The sequence below is a fragment of the Macrotis lagotis genome, chromosome 3, assembly GCF_037893015.1.
Source record: "Macrotis lagotis isolate mMagLag1 chromosome 3, bilby.v1.9.chrom.fasta, whole genome shotgun sequence".
NCBI classification, from domain to species: Eukaryota; Metazoa; Chordata; class Mammalia; order Peramelemorphia; family Peramelidae; genus Macrotis; species Macrotis lagotis.
The window spans coordinates 108,010,535-108,032,913 of record NC_133660.1 but is presented as its reverse complement, the minus strand read 5'-3'; positions in this window follow the sequence as shown (position 1 = coordinate 108,032,913).

The following is a 22,379-nucleotide window of genomic DNA, read 5'->3' as shown; positions in this document are numbered from 1 at the left end:
TAATATACATAATTTCCTTCCATCTTCCCTTTCCATCCCCTTTGCCCCCAGAGGTGAATAGCTTAGTGAAAATTGTACATACACATTTGTGTTTAATTTATTTACATATGTCATTTTTTGTATGAGGGTTTAGGATTGGGGAAAAACAAAAACCAGGATATAGGAAAGAAAAATAAAAGACAAATTTTTAAAAAGTGAATATAGTGTACATTAGGATTCTGAAGAGTTTTTTGATTTGTTTCTCTACCTTTGGATATGGATAGTAATGTCGATAGCAGGCCTCCTAGCATTGTCTTAGTTCTCTGAACTGCTGAGAGAAGCTGCTTCCATCAAGGTTGATCAACTTAAGTTATTGTGTTTTTAGGTTTTTGCAAGGCAATGGGGCTAAGTGGCTTGCCCAAGGCCACACAATTAGTTAATTATTAAGTGGCTGAGACCTGATTTGAACTCAGGTACTCCTGACTCCAGGGCCAGTGTTCTATCCACTATGCAACCTAGCCACCCCACAATGTTATTATTATGAATACAATGTTCTCTTGGTTCTTCTCCCTTTGCTCAGCAACAGTTCTTGTAATTATTTTCATGTTTCTCTAGAGTTCAAACATTCATGATTTCTTTTAGAACACCAATACTCTATAATATTCATTCAAATACCATAACTTATTCATTTTTTCCCCAATTGATGAGCAACCCTTCAATTTCCAAATCTTTGCAACTACAAAAGCAGCTGCTGTAAATATTTTGTAACATGTGAGACTTTTATTTTTCTTCCAGTTAGCTCTTCTGGATATAGACCTAGTATTGATATTTTTGGATCAAAGGGTGTAATCAGTTTTATTGCTTTTTGGCCATAGTTCCATTTTGCTCTCCAGAATGGTTGAATTGGTTCACAACTCCACCAGCAATGCATTATTGATCCAATCCACCCACAACCTCTCCAACATTGGTCATTTTCCCTTTTTGTTATCAATCTGCTAGGTTTGAGGTGGTGTCTCATAGTTGTTTTAATTTGCATTTCTCTAATCAGTAATGATTTGCAGGATTTTTCCATATGATTACATATATATGTCTCTGTGTGTGTGTGTGTGTGTGTGTGTGTGTGTGTGTCTGTATAGCTTCAATTTCTTCATTTGAAAGCTAACTGGTCATATCCTTTGACCATTTATCAATTGGGGAATGACTTGTAACCTTGTAAATTTCATGCAATTCTCTATATATTTTAGAAATGAGATCTTTATCAGAACTTCTAACTTGTGAAAATTGCTTTTCAATGTCTATTTTCCTTCTAATATTGACAGCATTGATTTTATTAATGCAAAAACATCTTACATTTAGTCAGTTTCATTCATTGTGTAATTTATAATGTACTCTATATTTTGTTGGGTCAGAAATTTCTCTTCTTTTAATAGCACATTTCTTGATTGGTTAATTGGTCTAAGTGGTATTAGTCTTTATCTCTAAATCCTATACTTATTTTGATATAAGGTATGAGAAGTAGGTCTATGCCTATTTCTTTCTATACTATTTTCCAGTTTTCCCCAAAATTATTGTCAAATAGTGAGTTATTATCCCAGAAGCTAATGTCTGGATTTTTTTAACAATAGATTACTATAGTCATTTACTTCTATTTCTTTTGTACCTATCCTAATCCACTGCTCCTTTTTTTCCATTTCTTAAGCAGTACCAGGCAGTTTTGATGACTGCTGCTTTATATTATAGTATTAGATAGCTATCACCTTCCTTTACAATTTTTCCTCTTCAGTTACCATGATAAGCTTTTATTAATTTTTTTTATTTGTTTTTCCAATTACATGCAACAGTTGTTTTTTTTTTCAACTTTTTATTGCAAAGTTTTGGGTTTTACATTTTTTCTCCCTCCCTCCCTCCCTCCCTTCCCTCCCCCCTCATCTGACAGGAAGGAATCTATATTAGACTATATATTTATCACTATGCTAAGGAAAGATCATATTGACATGTGAGAGAAGAATCAGATTCAAATGGAAGAAAGAAAACAGAGAAAAAACCATAATCTATAAAATAAGACATCTTTTAAAAATATAAAAAAATAAAAATCTTTGATCTTCATTTAAACTCCACAACTCCTCCTCTGGATATTGATGATATTTTCCATCACAAGCCTTTTAACATTATGTTTGATTATTGTGCTGGCTGAAATAACTCAATCCATCATGGTTGATCATGACACTATATTGCTGTTATTGTGTATAATGTTCTGGTCCTGCTCATTTCATTCAGCATCAATTCATGCAAATCTTTTCAGGCTTTTCTGACAGCCTCATGATTTCTAATAGAAAAATAGTGTTCCATTATACACATATAACACAATTTGTTGAGCCATTCCCCAATTGATAGGCATCTCCTCAATTTCCAATTCTTTGCTACTACCAAAAAAACCTGCTATGAATATTTTTGTGCATGTGAGATTTTTACCCTTTTTCATGATCTCTTCAGGATTCCAATAGTGGTATTTCTGGTTCAACATGTATACACAGTTGTATTGTCCTTTTGAAGTTAATTCCAAATTGTTCTCCAGAAAGGTTGTTTCAGTTCACAACTCCACCAACAATACACAAGTGTCCTGATCATTTATCAATTGGGGAATGACTTGATTTTTTGCAAATTTGATTCAGTTCCCTATATTATTTTATAAATGGGTCTTTTGTCAGAAACACTAAATATAAAATTTGTTCCCCAACTTATTACTTTCCTTTTAATCTTGGTTACAGTGGTTTTATCTGTGCAGAAACTTTTAAGACAATGTAATCAAAATTATCAAGTTTGTTTTTTTATAATGTTCTCTATCTCTTCCTTGGTCATAAACTATGCCCCTTTCCTTAGATTGGACAGGTAAGCCATTCTTTGTTCTCCTTATTGACTCAGAATATTACATTTTTTGTCTAAATCCTGTACCCATTTTGACCTTATCTTATTATAGGATGTGAGATGTTGGTCTATGCCTAGTTTCTGTTATACTATCTTCCAGTTTTCTCAGTAGTTTTTGTTGAAGAGTGAGCTTTTAATCTCATTTTGGGTTGATCAAACAGTCATGTTCTGCTGTGTCTTTTGCACCAAATCTATTCCACTGATTCATCACATTGTTTCTTAGCCAGTACCAACCAGTTTTGATGACTGATGCTTTATTATATAATTTTAGATCTAATTGCCTGGATTGTCTTCCTTTGTATTTTTTCAATAATTCCCTTGATATTTTTGACCTTTTGATGCTACAGATGAATTTTGTTATTTTTTTCTAGCTTGGTAAAATAGATATTTAGTAGTTTGATTACTATGGCATTAAAAAAGTAATTTTTATTTGGGTACAATTATCATTTTTATCATATTAAGTTCTACTTAACAATGAGCAATTGTTTTTCCAATTATTTAGATTATTTATTCCATTTTTCTAATTATTTAGATCTGACTTTGTGTGAAAAGTGTTTCTAATTGTGTTACAATTTTCTGGGTTTGTCTTGGGAGGTTGATTCCCAGGTATGTTATTCTACCTGAAGTTACTTTAAATGGAATTTCTCTTTCTATTTCTTGCCCTTAGGCTTTATTGTTCATAGATAGAAATGCTGATATTTTATGTGGATTTATCTTATATTCTGCTACTTTGCTAATTTTGTTAATTGCTTCAAGTAGTTTTTCAGATGATTTTCTCAGATTGTCTAAGTATAACATCATATCATCTGCAAAGTGTGAAGGTTTTGCTTCCTCATTACAAATTCTAATTTGTTCAATTTTTTTTTCTTCTTGCTAAAGCTAACATTTCTAATGCTATATTGAATAGTAATGTGATTATGGGCATCCTAGTTTCACTCCTGATCTTATTGGAAATGCTCTGAGTTTGTCCCCATTACAGATAATATTTGTTTATGGTTTTAGATAGCTACAGCTTATTATTTTAAAGAAAACTCCATTTAGTACTATAAGCTCTATTGTTTTAATAGGAATGGATGCTGTATTTTGTGAGACGACGTCTATTGAGATAATCTTATGACTTCTGTTGGTTTTATTATTGATATGTTCAATTATGTTGAGTGTGTTCCTATTATTGAACCATCCTTGTCTACCTGGTATAAACCCTACTTGATCATGTCATATTATTCTAGCAATAACTTGTTGTAGTCTCATTATTAAATTTTATTTAAAATTTTTGCATCAGTGTTCATTACAGAGATTGATCTATTTTTTTGTCTGTTTTGACGCTTCCAGGTTTAGATATCAGCACTGTAATGGTACCATGAAAGAAATTTGGCAGAATTCCTTCTTTTCCTATTTTTTAAAATAGGAATCAATTGTTCCTTAAATGTCTGGGAGAATTCACTTGTAAATCCCTTTGGACCTGGAGACTTCTTAGGGAGTTTATTGGTGAATTCTTCAATTTCCTTTTTCTGAATTGGGGTTAAGTATTTTTATTTACTCTTCTATTAATCTGGGCAATTGATATCTTTGTAAATTTTCATCCATTTCACTCAAGTTATCAAATTTATTGGTCGATAGTTGGGAAAAATAACTTCTATTTATCTCTTTAAATGTCCTCCTCATTGATGGTCAGTTCATCCCATTTATTTTTGATACTGATAATTTGATATTCTTTCTTTTTTTAATTAGACTAAGCAAAGCTTTAACTATTTTAATTGAACTTTTTCATTAAAATCAACTCTTAGTTTTATTTATTAAATCAATGGTTTTCTTGATTTCAATTTTATTAATCTCTCCTTTGATTTTCAGAATTTCTAATTAGGTATTTATCTGGAGATCTTTAATTTACTCTTTTTCTAGTCGCTTTTAGTTGCATGCCCAATTTATTGATTTTGTCTCTATTTTATTCATGTAAGCATTTAATGGTATGAAGTTTCCCCTAAAAACTGTTTTAACTGAATCCTATTTCAATAACTTTACAATCTCGAGAGTGCAATCATATAACTTTAATCAATTCTAATTTTGTTCTGTAAGGTCTTTCATCTTATTCAACAAAAGCTTTGTCCAGGGCAGGTAGGTGATGCAGTGGGGGTGACTAGGTGGCTCAGTGGATAGGGTCCTGGCCCTGGGGTCAGAAATACCTGAGTTCAAATCTGGCCTCAAACACTTAATAATTACCTAATTGTGTGACCTTGGGCAAGCCACTTAACCCCATTTGCCTTGCAAAAACCTAAAAAAAACAAAAACAGCTTCATCCATTGATATGCAAAGACCTTTTTCAAAATGTCTCCTTTTGTCCACTAACAGGTGCCCAGAAATTGCATGTACATAAACTTTTGTGTCTCTTCAGTACATAAATAATAGAAAGGACCTGAACTGTATCTAGAACTGCTCAGATTCTCTTAGAAAACATCCCACATCCCAGTAATGAAAAAAGACAAGTGACTAAACTTAACGTCTTTGAATGTCAATTTCCTGATCTGAAGAATAAATTCATAATTACTGATTTATGACAAACATCCTGTAATATGATAGGGATAAAATAAGAATGAATGTGCATTTCAAAATTAAGTTCTATAAGCTGTATTTATCTCTGTATGATATGTCTTTTTATAGGCCTGAATATTAAAAACTTAAAGCAAGTGTAACATAGTAGATGGTGAATTAATCTTGAAATCAGTATATCAAGCCAAGTGCTCATGGACAAGTCCCTTAACCTCTTAGGATCTCCAAGCCAATTTCTAAGCCAAATTTAATGATGAGTTGTCCCTCCACATTTGGGGAGTTTCAATACCAGGAGCTACTTAAACTGATTAAGTGGCAGATCCCATCCAATCAACCCAACCACTTCCATTTTTTGCCTTCCAAAACACATTTTAAAAAATGACACTTTTGAAAACAATTGTTATCTGCTTCAATAACTGAGAAAACATACAACCAGACAAATAAAAAACTAATGGTTGTTAAGATACAGCAAACTCTCCCACAGAGTTCACATATTGTAGTAATGATCAATAATTGAAAAATAGCATGCCAAGAGAATACATTTGATCAATTGGAGAATGACTGAACAGATCAGAATGTATACATATAATGGAATATTATTGTGCTAGAAGAAATAATAAAAGAGACAACTAGGGAAATTGATGCAAAACCAGGTGAATTTCTGTTTAACTCATGTAATTCATAACATTGTTAAAATGATACTTTTTAAACTTAAGAATTATGAACTATGAACTTAAGAATCAATAGGGATGGCTAGGTGGCATAGTGGATAAAGCACTGGCCTTGGAGTCAGAAGTACCTGGGTTCAAATCCGGTCTCAGACACTTACTATTTACCTAGCTGTGTGGCCTTGAGCAAGCCACTTAAACCCATTTGTCTTGCAAAAACCTAAAAAAAAAAAATCAATGATGAAGCAGACTGTCCAGATCTTGACAAAGACACAATTGAACTTGAGACTGAGAATAACAAATACATTTCTGGAAAAAAAACTAACAGGAATTTGCTTTGTGTGAACATGCATATTTGTTACTAGGATTTTCACAATCTTTTCCTTCACCCCACCCCAGGCAAAAGGGGAAGTGTTTGGAGAAGGATAAAATAGATTTTTTCATTGAAAAAAATAATTTGATTTAAAACAAAATAAAAGTAAAATGATCCAGCAAAAAAAAAAAAAAATCCTGGTACTTCATTTTCTTAACCTTCTACCACAGTGATTTGGTACAGCCTAATTGACAGGAAATAGAACATCTATAATCATTTATAATGTCTTGGAATTATTACCCATGTAACTTAATTTTGGCAGAGAAAATGTCTGAGTCTACATAAAACAAAGTGAAGTCATTTTTTACACTTATTCAATTTATATGGAAGGTTTCCATTTAAACAAAATTGGCATCAATTTTCAGTGTTAGGGCAAGTCTATTTCTTACAAAGTGAATTGATGGTTTGGGCAAAAATCCAGATTATTCAAGAACAAAGAGGTGAGGCAGGGTGTGGTGTCCATTATTTCCTTACAGCCATTCTGCCTGCTGCTATCATGTTGGGAGCTTGCTTTTATGGTATGCTGACCAACTTGACATTTCCTTCCTGTCTCATGATCTTTTTCCTGGAGCTCACAAGGATACAGTTTCCTAGAAGATTCTTTCCATGACCCATTTTCCCTGTTCTCTTTGGTTCAGAATAATGAATTTAGCATCTTTATATGTGGTATTGCCTCAGTTTTAAGATAAATTTCTTTATCTCTGACCTTAGATTGTCAAGGAGTCCCTACTTTCTGGAGCTCCCAAGGTATCTTACACTATCTCCCTTACCACATACTCTTGGAAGCCATGAAATCTGATCTCAAATTAAGCTGCCAAGATCTTGTTCCCAGTCTAACTTGATCCTACCACCTTCTCTAAATGTCCTTTTCAGATCTTCATTCTTAAGGTTGCTAAGAAAAAGTAACAAGATCCTCAGTCTAAGAATGGAAGAAAAAAAAAAAAACTTCAGAGGTTATCTTATCCAATCCCATCATTTTACAGAGAAGAAAACTAAGCCTTACATAAGACTCTGATTTTCCTAAAGTCACACAGGTAATAACATTAGAGAGCAGAACCTAATACATTGCAAGCACTTATGCTTGTTGATTTGACTTGACTTGACTTGATGCCAGGTCCTCAGACTTCAAAGCCAGTATTCTTCCCATTAGTGCTACATAAATGAGAACTATAATTGCTTTTGTTATTGTTATTCACCTACTAATGTACTCATCCAGTGCCTTAAAATGAAGTGGAAGGTATACTCATTTAAAAAAAACAAACCTCTAATAGAATCTATAGTCAGAAAGGCTATTCTTATAGCCCTGGTATGTGACAGTTGTCCAAAGATCAGTCTGTGAAATGATAAAAACTCATCATCAGGTTGGTCAGAGAGTAGGGAATATCTAGTCATAATGACTTTAGAAGATTTCCACTATTTTATGGATAAGCATCAATGTTGCCAGTAACCATACCTAGAGCATAACGAATCCTTGAAGTGCTATTATTGTTAGGATTAGTTGTGGTGGATCAGCTTAGAATCTGCTCTCCTGGATGATCCTTCAAACAGGTTGCTACATTCAGGCTTTTTTGTTCCTTTCCTTAACAGAATGCAAATTCTTGATATTCTTAAAGGTTAAAAGAATAATTTTTCTTGTAGCCAAACTATGTCATATTTCATACCAATGCCCTGAAATCATTTCCTAAACTCCATCTTCCACAACAATAATTTTCAAGCACTTGGGATAGAAAGTACTGAATATTAATCTTTCTTTAATCACCTCCACACACAGTGAGGGTAGGGTACAGTATAAACACTCATTACCAGCAGGCTAGATTTCAGGACCTTTATGTACATTTATATCCTGATATCTTATAAATTCCATTCAAGCACTTTATTATCCACCCAACATCTTCCAATATACCCTTATTAAGAATGCCTTCTGGGGTTGGCTAGGTGGCCCAGTGGATAGAGCACTGGCCCTGGAGTCAGGAGTACCTGAGTTCAAATCGGCCTCAGACACTTAATAATTACCTAGCTGTGTGGCCTTGGGAAAGCCATTTAACCCCATTTGCCTTGAAGAAAGAAAGGAAGAAAGAAAGAAAGGAAGAAAGAAAGAAAGGAAGAAAGAAAGAAAGAAAGAAAGGAAGGAAGGAAGGAAGGAAGGAAGGAAGAATGCCTTCTGCACAAATTCTGCTGACCTTTCTTCCAGTAGCCAGATCAATATTAATTCTTCCATGTCTTCTGCTATGGTCCAAAGTCAGAAATTAAAATTTTTATTTGAATAAATAGAGTATGGTGTCATTTTTCTACATTTTATCTCAATGAGTCATTTAAATGTTTTATTTTCTCTCTACCATCAACTCTTAAAGAAAAAGCTTATTCTTTAAATGTTCAATCCCATCCCCTACATGAACTCATCATCACTGAATTTACAAATGAAGAAATCCCAATTAATAATTGTTGAATGAATGCATGCATGACTCTAACTGTATGTCCTGGAATTAGCATTATTTTATTTCAATATTTTCCAGAATTTAATTGGGAAACAAGATATTGGCAAGAAGACTACCCCACTCAGGCTTTAGCTTTCTCCTTAATTCAACAAGAATAATTCTTCTATATCTACTGTAATTAATTACCACAAAACAAAATAGCTCCCAAAGTAGCAACACTTTTTATGGTAGAAAAATACTGTTAAAATGATTGTCCATTGACAATATTATGGTTTAAATAAACTGGTAGATAAATGTAATAGAATATGATTGTTAATTACAAGAAATGATGAATAGGAGGGAATTCAAGCAACATTGGGAGAACTTGACTGTATAGTTTTTTATGGATTTTTATAGAAAAAGTGTATTGATTTAAAAAAATGTGCCTTGAGTTCAATATCTATAAATAATGCTTTATAATGCTTCATCTTTGGGAAGATGTTTTTTGCAAATTCCTTCCCCTGTCATTTCAAGGATTTTTAGGGAGCAAAAGCTGTCTCAGAGTACTTAGATAATCATTATCTCTCTCTCACACCTCAAATTAAAGTTTCTCAGCTTCTCAATTTTGCTCTGTTCCTGCATTAGCTAAACCACAGAAGTCCAGAAGCAACATTATTGTTCCCTATTTGGTAGTAAATACAGTTGAAGTATCCTTTTTATCTCCAGCAACTTGATAGCAATATGTCTACAGTTAGAACATTTCCAGAAGTTTTGGGAGAAGGCAGGGGAGAAAAGGGCAGAACAGGCTGACAGACTCTGATGGAAGAGTACCATACTATCTTATAAAGTGTAGTAGAATCATACAGGTTACTCTGATGGTCCAGATCCTTGAAACAGGTGATGTAGGAGGGAACAAAGTTACATGGATCTAACTTTTCAGTTTGTCCTGCCTAGTAATAACAATAGCTAGATATTTCAATGAATCTATGATCTCAATAATTTAGGTACTTCCTTCAGGACTTCTGATAAGAGCCAAACCATGCCCTCTCACTCACCAGAAATGAACTCCGTATACTGAAGAACCAAGTGTTCTTTTAGAACACTTGATACTGCATGGATTCTATTGGAGTATGCCAGATGGGCATCAGCTTTGCCATGCTCATGCCATATCACTGGATTGCTTTCTTTTCCAATTAAACATCCCCCAAAGATATATTTTTATGCCATTTCTTCCTAACAACTTTTCATGGATGGTATAATGTAGCTTGTTTATGTCCAAATAGAAGGAAGAGTAATGTGGTGGAAAGAATGCTGTTTGTGTGCTTTGTTCCATCCTGGCTCTGTTACCTTTCATGATTTCTTACAGTGAATAATGTTCCATAACATCCATATACCTTAGTTTGTATAGTCATTCCCTAATTGATGGATATCTCTTCAGTTTTCAGTTCTTTGCCACCACAAAAAGAGCTGCTATAAATATTTTTACATGTGGATATTTTCCCATTTTGGAGGGATATAGACCTATCAACACTAATGCTTTAAGAATTTTAATATTCCCTTGGATGCAGCAATACTATTGCTAGGTCTATATGCCAAAGAGATAAAAAAAAAATACAGGAAAAGGAGCTGCTTTTTACAAAAATATTTATACTTATTTTTTTGTAGTGGCTAAGAATTAGAAAACAAGGGGATTCCCATTAATTGGAGAATGGTTGAACAAGCAAATAAAATCCTATCTTGAAATCATAGACGATAACAGGAAAATGGCATAGACAATTTTGTTAATAATGTTCAGTGGAAAATAACAGAGAAAGAATCAAGAGTTAAACCTTTATCTTCAGATATCTCTAAGAAGATCTCTATAGTATGTATGTATGTATATATATATATATACACAAACACGCATATATATATATAAAACAAAGTGAACTTAGAATTTTAAAACTATTGTACAAAAAATATCATTCTATTCCTGAAATTTAGTGCATGACCAGAATATGAAGTAAACTCATTTTAGAACAAAAAAATGACATGGTGCCATGCACTAATATTTCCTTAAAAGTAATGTTAAACATGATCAATATGGATCTGTGTTTATCATGGTTATAAATGTAGAGCCTATATTAGGTTGTTTTCTGTCAGGGGAAGGGGAGAGAAGGAGAAATGTAAAACTCAATGACTTGCAAAAAATGATTGGTAAAATTACCGTTGCATGTGTGGGAGGGAATATTTAAAAAAAAAAATGATGTTTAAAATGTGGGTCTTAGGGGTGACAAGGTGGTGCAGTGGATAGAGCATTGGCCTTGGAGTCAGGAGTACCTGAGTTCAAATCCAGCCTCAGATACATAGCTGTGTGGCCTTGGGCAAGCCACTTAACCCCATTGCCTTGCAAAAAAAAAAAAAAAGTGGGTTTTAGTTTAAGGGAGAATCTCTGGGTCATTTAATGATTAGATGGTTTTCTAAAGGAAACCAATTGGTTTTCCTTCTCCTTTTCAGTTCAGTATAGTATATCTGATAAGTGTGACTTATTGTCCTTCACTAGTGTCTAAGATACATGAAATGATGAACTAAACTGTTTATTATCTCTTCAACAACATTAAATTGGTATTCTTCAATCATTTCTTCTCTCCTCCCCTCCTTTCTGCCTTGTTTACTAACTACTAATAAGAATTTACTCATTTAGAAACCTCTGAGGAATATATAGTGAAATAGTTATTCTCATTTCACAGATGAGAAAATCAAATCTCAGCAAAGTGAGGTGATTTGCCTAATGCTATATGTCTAACAAGATTAGAGCCAGAAATCAAACTCATGCCTGGATCTCTTGGTCTGGGATAATTTTCACCCCACCACACTTTTAAGTGAGCCATCTCTAAGGAAATACAGAAGACAAGGGAACCAGGTATTATAATAAGCTCTGAAATTGGGTTAACTGATCAGGTCTCAAATCTTTGTTATTAGTTATATCTACCTGGGAGAACTTTATTGCCTAGGTTCACTTAAGCATTCTTTGTCTCAGTTAACTCATGTATAAAATGAGGGGTTGAACTAGATAATCTCTAATTTTCTTTTCAGCTGTAAAGCCTATGATTGTGTGATTCCAGCAAAGACACCGATCTCCATAGAGTCTGCTGATGTGTGCAAATAGTACAAAATGAGATTATACTTCTGGGAATGTCAGGCTAAGTTGATTCTCACTATTATGTCAGCTGAGTCTCTAACCCAGTCCTGCAGCATTTTAAGGTATTGGTTCCTGAGGAATAAATAGGTCCAGAGAGTCAATTCATCAGGATGGCTCCAATGGCACAGAAAAAGAAACATAAAATGCATGCTGTCATCAGAAAGGCCAGAATGATCTTCTCAAATATGTTTAAAATATGTGTGGCATATGTTTATTAAGGTTTTTGAACTCAAAACCTCACAGGACTATAATAAGGTAGAAGAAAGTCATTAATTTATTTATTGTTTCCCATCTTTGAGAGAGTATTTATAAAATGCATGCTGCTGTTTATGAATATCACTATGATATCAAGGACTTTTAAGATATTAAATATAAAGTGCCAATCAAATCCAATGAAAGTAGTTAATAGAAATAGCTACTATTTATATAGTGTTTGAGGCTTATAAAACATTTTAAATATGTTTTTTATTATATCCTCACAACAAACTGCTAGGTAGATGTTAATATTATCCTTATTTTATAAATGAAAAAATTGAAGCTAAGAGAAGTAACAAAATTTACCCAGTTACACAATTAGCAATTATATGTGGCATGATTTGAACTCTGACCTTCCATAGTCCAATAGAAATCTTTTTTTTTGTTTTTTTCCCATTTGGAGTTTTCATGGCAAAGTACTGGAGTGGTTTACCATTTCATTCTCCAGTTTATTTTATAGATGAGGAAACTGAGGCAAACAAAGTGAAATGACTTGCCCAGGGACACATAATTAGGAAGTATCTGAGGCCAAATTTGAACTCAGAAAGTTCCAGCACTCTGTTCACTGTACCAGCTAATTTCTCACCCTACCTTGAAGGAGTTTATATTTTATTGGTAATACAATATCTAGGTTCTAACCTAGATAATCCATAAAATATTCCTGTCAGTTGAATGAGAGTCAATGGATAAACGAATTGCTATACTTATAAGTATATAAGAATCATAAAAAGAAAGATCTTCTGGAATGATCTTGGGCATGCCCATAAGCATGGATTTATGATATGAGTAACCTAAAACAAATGATCCTAATTTTCCTTGACTAATAACAGAGACTCGTGTTGAGTATTTTTAGAATGGAAAGTATTTTTTCACTATAGACCTGAATGGTGGAATTGAAAATCTTATTGTGCCTATTATAAAAATGAAGTAAGAGAAGTTCAATGAGTAACCTTCCAAGATTCCCATAACAACACAAGATGAACTTAGAATTTAGGTTTGCTTCAGTTCTAGTTTCAGAAATAAATGGGGGACAGGTAGGTGGCGCAGTGAATAGAGTACTGGCCTTGCAGTCAGGAGTACCTGAGTTCAAATCTGACTTCAGACACTTAATAATTACCTAGGTGTGTGGCCTTGGGCAAGCCACTTAACCCCATTGCCTTGCAAAAAAAAAAAAAAAGAAAGAAAGGGAAAAATCCCTAATTTGCTACTTCTTTGCCCAAACCTGTGCTGACAGTCTTGAGAATTTTATTCATTGGCAAGCTACATGAGACTCACTTATTATCATTAAGATTAGTGAACCAGATGCAAAGTCCCTCTGCCCTTCATCTTACACATGATAACATTGCTGTGGTAACAATTCTGAGTCTTGCAGCTATCAAGAACAATTTTCCTATTATTCAAAAGTAACCTGAAAAAATGAAATCTAAGGAAAGAATTATTTAATTCTCATCTAATTAACTAAATTCTTCTTAGGCTTTCCATAAGATAGATGTTTACTGTGAGAGTAACAACATATATCTACTATGATGAGAAAATTTCCAGTTCAGCATACATTAAACAAATATTTTTACATCTCTGTTTATTTTATTTAACATTTTGTCAGTTAAGTCATCTTCAGTTGGAGTTAACTATTGGGACTAATGAGACTTTTCAAAGTAATTAGGTCAACTGATCAGTCCTAAAAATAATAAACCTTTTTATTTGGTGGATTTAAGGGAAGAACTTGGATTTTAAATGGAGGCATTAAAAAAGCATAGAGAAGGGTCATAGAGGAAGGGTAAAAGGACAAAAACCTGCCCTATTATTTGAGGGCAATCTATTCATCCTCAAACATATACTAGACCTGAGATGGGCATCACTAGGTCAGAGAAAGTTTACAATACCTGAAATTTCACCAGAGATTTTCTGCCATTAGGGTCTTCAAGACTTAGCAGAAAGATGGTGTCCATAATAGCAAGAGGCTGTTCCCTGATCTTGCCAGATAATCTCCAGAAATTCTTACTGGAGTTCAGGTCAAATTTTATTCCGTGAAGCAGGGCAGTTCAGGTAATTTAGGTTTTGTCAAAGGAGGACAAAGTCCAGCTCACCAGGTCTGATTGGTTTCTTACCTCTGAGGTCTTGGGAAGGAATCTGTCAGGAAACCCAAAGTCTCTAGCCAGAAAGCATCTAGGCAAGACAAATCCAGAAATGGGAGTGCTAGAGAAGTAAGATAAAGAGGTTCTGGGTAGAAGAGAGAGAAATAGATAGGGCAAATTAAGCTTCCTAGGAAAGAAAGACTAGACCCAAAGACTGAGGTTTAAAAAGATGACAGCACCATCAATGAATAATAAGTCATTGTGATATAAGAAAAAAAAGCCACGAAAAAGACAGATTGCTATATTCTAATTTTATTTTATGCTCACAAGTATGAATGTATTTCATACCCTGACACTATGAGACCAGAAAATAGTATGCTACTGATTTTTACACTATTTGCTTATTTCTACATTATAGATGGGAAAACTTAAAACAGAAGACATTCAAGATCCTTAAATAACATCACTTGAATTATTAGAAAAAGTAATTCTGTCATTTATGTTTATGCTACATCCCCATCATAAACAATTCACAAAACATAACAGACATGATGAAGATAATAAAAAACTAGGCAGCTAATAGCACAGTGGTTAAACCACTGATAAGGGAGTTAGAAGACCTGAGACTCATATATCTAATAAGTTTCTGAGGCAAGATTACAATCCATATAAATCTTAACTTTAAGTTCAACCTTCTTCTCTACTGGGTAAGTTTGAAAGTCAGAAAACCTAAATTTCAATCTCAATTCTACCTTTTACCTATGTGATCTTAGGCAAGACTCTTGAACTTCTATAAGGCTCAGTTTCCTAATCTGTAAGATAAATAAGTTGCACTTGATGGTGAGTCTGAAGACTCTTCTAATCCTAAATCCATTATATTAAAATGATATTAACATCCAAATTCTTTGTATATGACATCTCATCTGAGCCTCACAGTAATCCTGGGATAGAGGAACTATTTATTTTTCATATTTTTTAGATGCAGAAACTGACACCCAGAGAAGTTAAGTGATTTGTCCAGGGTCACATAGCTAATAAATGTCTGAGAAAGGATTCAAACTCAGGTTTTTCTAAGTCAGGGGCCAATATGTTCTCCATTATACCACATCACTCCCTCAAAACTTCATCTCAGGGTGCCATAATATAACATTAGCTAACAATGTTTCAAGGCCTTTGGTAACTTAGAAACAGCTACATCTAGTACTCATTAAAAATAATTCATTAAAATAAAGCTCTCAAATGTTGGTTTATACCCTTCCATTGCATTGCTGACCCCTCATTGTTTTCTCCATGTTATCACCCTACTCTATCTCTAACATTTTTTCTCTTATTATTTTTATAATTTTATCTCATTATAACAGTTTCATTTGTAATTGTGTATATTTTTCTATGCATCTAAGAAGGGAGTCATAGGTTTCACCAGGCAACAGGAGAGGTCCATCGCACATCCCCAAAAAAGTTAAGAATCCTAGTCCTCCCAGTTAATTGAAGGCATGTCTTTTTCTCTTTTAAACTCAACAATGTGCTTTCATTTCCTCATTCACTCATAAACTGTTGAGTCAGAAAATGGAAAAGATATGCTAGGGATTAGTTTGTGAAAAAGAATCAACAAGATGTTTCATTTTTGTGGTCCAAGAATATTGGTCAATATTCCCAAGGCCATTTTGATTCCTGGTAAAGACAGAATAAAATTCAAAGGCATAAAACCAGACTACAGCAGATCCAAGTACCTGGGCAAGAGGAGTCAGGCAAAGAAAAAAATAAGGAAAATCCCATGGTCTGAGTTTAGAAGCAATGGATAGAAAGCCAACCTGGATTCACAATACCCACAATCTCTTCATCATTTAGAGTTGACTGCTTCCTCTAAGTAAAAAGCTCCCACTGGCAACGAGAGACTGTGCAGCTGCAACTAATTTAGGGGAGGCTAGAACATGGACTGGCCTAGGGCACTTGGACAGAAATAAAGACATACACCTGCAGGAAGTTGAGTTGCTTTAAACTGATATTTCAAATCCTCTCTATTGTTTGGCTTCTTTAATACTAACAATTATGAATATTAATTTTTCAGAGTTGCATTCTCTTTCCTGACTAGTATCTTGGCTAAGAATTCTTCTGAAATCAGACTCTGACTTCACTTGATCTACCTAATGTAATGATTGTTGTCCCCCCTATGAATGATAAGCTTTTCATCATAGTCTTTCTAAACTCCAGAGTTGAAGAAGCCTCTGTACCCACAGGTTCTTAAGTGGCTTTTTTTAATGTCATAAAAATGCCCCTTTGACAGTCTAGTGAAATGCTCAAATCCCTTTCTCAGAGTATTGTTTTTAAATTGATGTGCTAAGATACTTTGGATTGCAAAATAAACCAGATATATTAAAATTCAGTTACCAAATCTTTTTTTTTAAATAAACTTCTCAGAATCTAAGTTAAGAAACTCTGGTTCAGGTCTGGGGGGATCTGAAAACTCAGATCTTGGTGAGTCTTGAATCATGGTAAGACTGCAAAAGAGGTCAGGTGCATATTGAATGGCATCAAGAAAACAAGAAGTATCAACCCAATGATTGAAATGATGATGATTTTTTTCCTACAGAAAATCAGCCAGAAGTAGGATTACTTCTTGGCAGGAGAGTGCTAGCCAACACATCTTTTCCCAACCCCAACCCCAGTCCCAGCCCCACTAATATGGCTGAAGACAAGGAAACTGCAGATGCCAATATAACCTAACAGTATACTGATTCTGATTTTCCCTTTTCTCTTCAATAGTAAGTTACTAAAGGCACAGGATTCTTAAAGCATCTTATTTCCTCTATACTTTACTTTCAAAAGGGCACACCAGGACAAATGGAAAGCTTATATAATAGATAGAGAGAAGCCTAAATGAAAGCGCAAACAGGAGACGTGGGGAGCCTGGAAACTCTTCACCTGATATGTTGATGCCAATTCCATTTAACTGGAGGTGGGCACAGAAACTCAGAAAATTTTGGAAGGTGAATAAGGAGAGGATATAAAAATGGCAATCACAATGGAAGCTGTCAGCTCACAAGCTCTACACACTTAAACCAGCTCATTGTTTGACAGAGAGGTTGCATATTGTTTTGGCCATGAATTGGATCCAGGTGCAAGGGGGAATGAAGGCAGATGAGCCAAGAAGCCAACAGTTTTCATGAGCTGTGGCTCCTGAAGCAGGTTTTGCATTGAGAGCCCTACTGGGAACAAGGTCCATTCAATGACACAATACTATTCTCAGTGTACAAATGCTAAACCTTCTCCAGAAAAAGGAAACTAAATCTCTTTAGCCCCATCTACAATCACAACCTTCAATTAATGTATGGGCACAGAATAAAATCAAAACTGTGACTATGAATTGATTCATCATTTGATTCTGACATTACTATTTCTATGATGTTATCTTGCTGTTTTTTTTGACTAAACTTATATTTAAACTATGGATGGTAATGAGTAATTAGAAAATACAGCAGAAAAAAATACTCAATGGGGCAGACTTACCCTGGAATAGAGGTTGGAATAAGGATTCATGGTCTGATTAGGTCATTCACATGTCAACCCTAAATCAGTGAGAGTAATGAAGTTACTCTCAAAAGGGGTCGAGGATGTTTGTCCTTCCTTCTTGAAGAGGACCATGATCTCAGGGATGTGATGCCATGAGAAGCACATGAATTGGATTTGAATGAGGGAAAGGCCGGGCTGTGCTGGGTCACCAGCCTCACTTTCTCCTTCAGACCCACCTTGGTCCAGATATGAATTGGGATGACTGGAGATAGCCCTGGAAGTGAGATAATCAGGGTTAAATGACAAGCCCAAGGTCACACAGCCAGTGTCAAATATCTGAGCAGAGTCAAACTCCTATTTCCTTACTCCAAGACCAATGCTCTACCACTGCATCACCTGACTCAAAAGAGGGAGAACTTAGGAGAAAGACTTCCTAGGCCTCTGGGAGAGAATACTCTTTATTGTTAGTGTATTACCAGAGGCAATTACCAGTGGTAATACTAGAGTATTCAATGGAGTTAGGTGGTAGGAGTTAGAAGTGAGAATGAACACTTTGAAAGCTTGGCAGTACTTGATCATTACTACTAAAAATGCTTTAAGAACCAGTGTGATTATTTCACTCCAACCCCAGTATTACATGTGGCTTTTGTTTTTATTTTTCTGTGAGTAGTCATCCCAGATTTTTTTTTAAATTTTATATTCTTGCTAACTATCTATATATTGAGTCCAAGACAGTGAAAAAACAACTGGAAAATTTTTATACTATGACTACTACTCTGAAGAAGAGTAGTAAAGAATATTTTCAAAGAAAAAATATGAATTGTTAACATAGAAGGAACTTCCAAATTGAGATGAACCTTGAACTATTTGAGGATTATCACATGGTATATTATTGCTAGTATGAGAAAATTTGTTAAACTACTTTAAAATCACTTCAATCTGTCACATTGTCATAAAATTCCATGTACAACTAATTTATATTTGTATGTGTGTGTGCTGAATGACTGAGCATGGTATGTAGTGGCATATTTCAAAGGAATTGTGACAGTATCAAAATAAAAAATGAATAAATTTTTCTCAACATGAGGAATATTAAAGCAGTTTGTCCAGAAAATCTGAAACTATTAAAATGTGGTGGCTTTTTTTGTGAGGAGGGATAATTAGTCCCAATGAAGAGTGCTTCTACAGCTTGCTCCCCTCTTCATTTAGTCCCCCTTTAGTGTGTGTTTAAGCTGCCAGAGAATGTCAATTCTCTACTGGCACACAAAGGAGAGAGGAGGTGAAGGCTGTTCATACACTACTATCAGAGATTATATTCTAAATGCCTTTCTTTATGTGGTAAGCAACCCACAAATTCTCAAAGGAAAAGGTAACCTTGTGCACTATATTTGTCAATTCTATTTTGAGCACTAGCTGGGTGACCAATACAGAGAACAACATTTCCTTAGAAGGGAGAGATATAGTCAGAGATTTCCCTTCTTCCTTTTCCTTATACTCTTTAAGGCACATATTGTTGTTGGCAAAGCTATTTATCATATGTTAATAGCAAAATAATAACTGTTTTTATTAGGAAATGGCCTGTTGGAAAGGGTCCCATCCATTGTGGCAGAGAATTTTTTCCCCAGACAGATCAGAACTACAAGTCTCTCATTTCCTCACTAATTCTGGAAAATTCACATCATGAATAATATTGTGTGAACCTTTTTTTTAATGCTTCAACAATTGCTGGAAGAGTTTCTGCTTATATCAGAATTTAAAAAACTATCCAAATAAAGTAGTAAAGGACATTTATGGTGGTAGGGAGTGTGGACATGCATCATGCAAGTCACTTTTTTTTTCAAAGAGCCTGAAATAAAGCCTCTTAAAATATGCATGCAGGGGGTTTCCCTCCTATTGTGGCTTCAGAGTCTTTCCTCTATAGTACAGTAGATTGTGTCTTGCAGCAGGTAAACCTCAATTAGATTTAAGTAAGTAACTTAAAAATCTTAGTCCTTACCCACAACTTAGAGAAAGATAGTGATCAATACTGGTAAGATCATGAAAATAAGTTTCCTAATGGAATTTCCTCATTCCAATGAGGAAAGAAAGAGTGAACATACATACATACATACACACATATGTATGTGTATATATATATATATATATATATATATATATAGTGAACTGATAAAAAATTGACCCTGAGTTTGTCCAAATTTCAGCCAAATCTCCCTATCAGAGCAACAGATATATATATATATATATATATATATATATATATATATATATATATCCAAATTTCATTTTATAATTTCAGTTCTCTGTTAGTGTTTTAGAGCATAGATTGTAATATAGTTCAATATAGCAGTATAATACAGTAATATAGTACAGTATGTGATATATCATAACAGTTATTTTATAGTATATTATAAGAAATTTTCAAGCAAAAGGTGGCAAACTGAACCATGTAACATATCTGGGTGGCTACTTCTTTTTGAATATCCCAGAAGCTAAGAATAGTTAAAATATAATAAATAAATCAATAGGTAAACAAATAAATGAATAAAGACTAAATAACTGAAAAAAACTAAATAAAATAAATGAAATCATTTCTTTTCATTGATGTTCAGTCATTCCAACCATGTTAAATTATCTGTGACTTAATTTGTTGTTTTCTTGGCAGATACTGAAATAGTTTTCTATTTCCTATTTCCTTCTCCTGCTTCTTTTATAGATAAGGAAAGTGAGACAAACAGGGCTAAGTTGCTTGTTCAGGGTCACAGAGCTAATAAGTCTCTGAAGTCAGATGTAAACTCAGGAAGATAAGTCTTCCTGACTCCAGGACCAGCATTCTATCCACTGTGCTATCTATGATGTTTGTCCTTCACTTTCAAAGAAGACCATGACATCAAGTAGATGATGCCATGATAAGCATATGAATTGAATTTGAGTGAGGGGGTTAAGTCACTAGACTCACTTTCTCCTCCATAATCATCTGGGCCCAGTGGCCAGATATGAATCAGGGAGACTGGAGATGGTCCTGGATGAAAGGCAATTAGGATTAAATAACTTGCCCAAGGTCACACAAGTTAAGCATCTAAGGCTGGATTCTAACTTCCATCCTCCTGACACCAAGGCCAGTATTCTATAGCTCCTGGCTCATACAGAAACAGATTACAGACTGGTTTTTGATAAGGGGGCCAAGATAGAGTTTAGCAAATTATACAGTATACTTTCAACATATATATTCAGCATGTACTATGTGTGAAAAGTCAGATTTTTTCCAAATGCTGTCCCAATTTTATACTCATCAGACATGAATGTGACTAAATTCAAGAAAATCAGGAAGCTAGAATTAATGTAAATTTGTATACATATAAATGTATACATATGCTATATGTTATATATGGGCATACATGTATATTTATATTTATCTGTTATATATTAAATTTTATACTATATTTATTGAAGCTGGACCACACCAAGTAGGAAGAACAAAGTGGCAAAGTGTAAAAGAGAGTAGAATTTACTGCCAGTTGCAGAAGATGTATTTATTTTACCTGGGTTTATTAAATAATCTAAACAAAATTCAACCTCTTCTACAGACCTTGAATGCCAACAAACATTACCAGGACGTCATCTAGAACCAGTGCCTGAAACATCAGACTTCCCATCATCAAGACCCCAATCTGAGAAAGGACTTCCAATTTTAGTCCTAACAAAGAGATAAGTGTATGCTTTACATAAAAGATATTTTTGGAATGTGCCTCATCCCTCAGCTATCTTGGAATGAAAAAGAGGCACTGGGTCAGAGACTGAATTGAGTCTCTTAAATCATAAGGATGATGATATTTATCTAAACAAATAGCAACTGAGAATTATTTCTGCCCTGTCCCAACCCCTCACTTTGCCTAAATTGTCAAAAGTTTCTAGAGGTTGAGGCATTAATCAATTCATAATTTCCCCTATTCTGTGGTTATAAAACTTCCCTTTCTTTCTATTCCTATTCCTTTGTATCAGAATCCTAGTTTATAGGGGTTCAAAAAAAAGGACCATCTCCTTGCTATCATCACCCCCCTCCCTTCTCTCATCCCCATTTTTAGCCCTTCTTTACTCCTCCCTGTCCCTAACTTCCTTTTCTATACCTTTCTATTGTATGTTCCTGAATGCCCATTGTATTTACAAAACCCCTTTAATCATAGATCTCTTCATCTCATGCTTTTTTTCCTCTTATGCTCACAAAACTTGGCACCTTCTGTTACAGTACCTTCTGACCACCTTCTCTAGAACTCAGAGATCTTTACATAAGTTCAGTCAATGGTTTGTGCCAGGAGAAGTGCACAACATATTTTTTGAGCCTTATGGTCATTCCAAAACCCTCACTTGACTACTATCACTTAGCAACCTTTCCTGGTCCTGAAATTCACTTTAGTCGTATCACTGAGTCCAGATTCTCCCTGAAGGGAACATTGG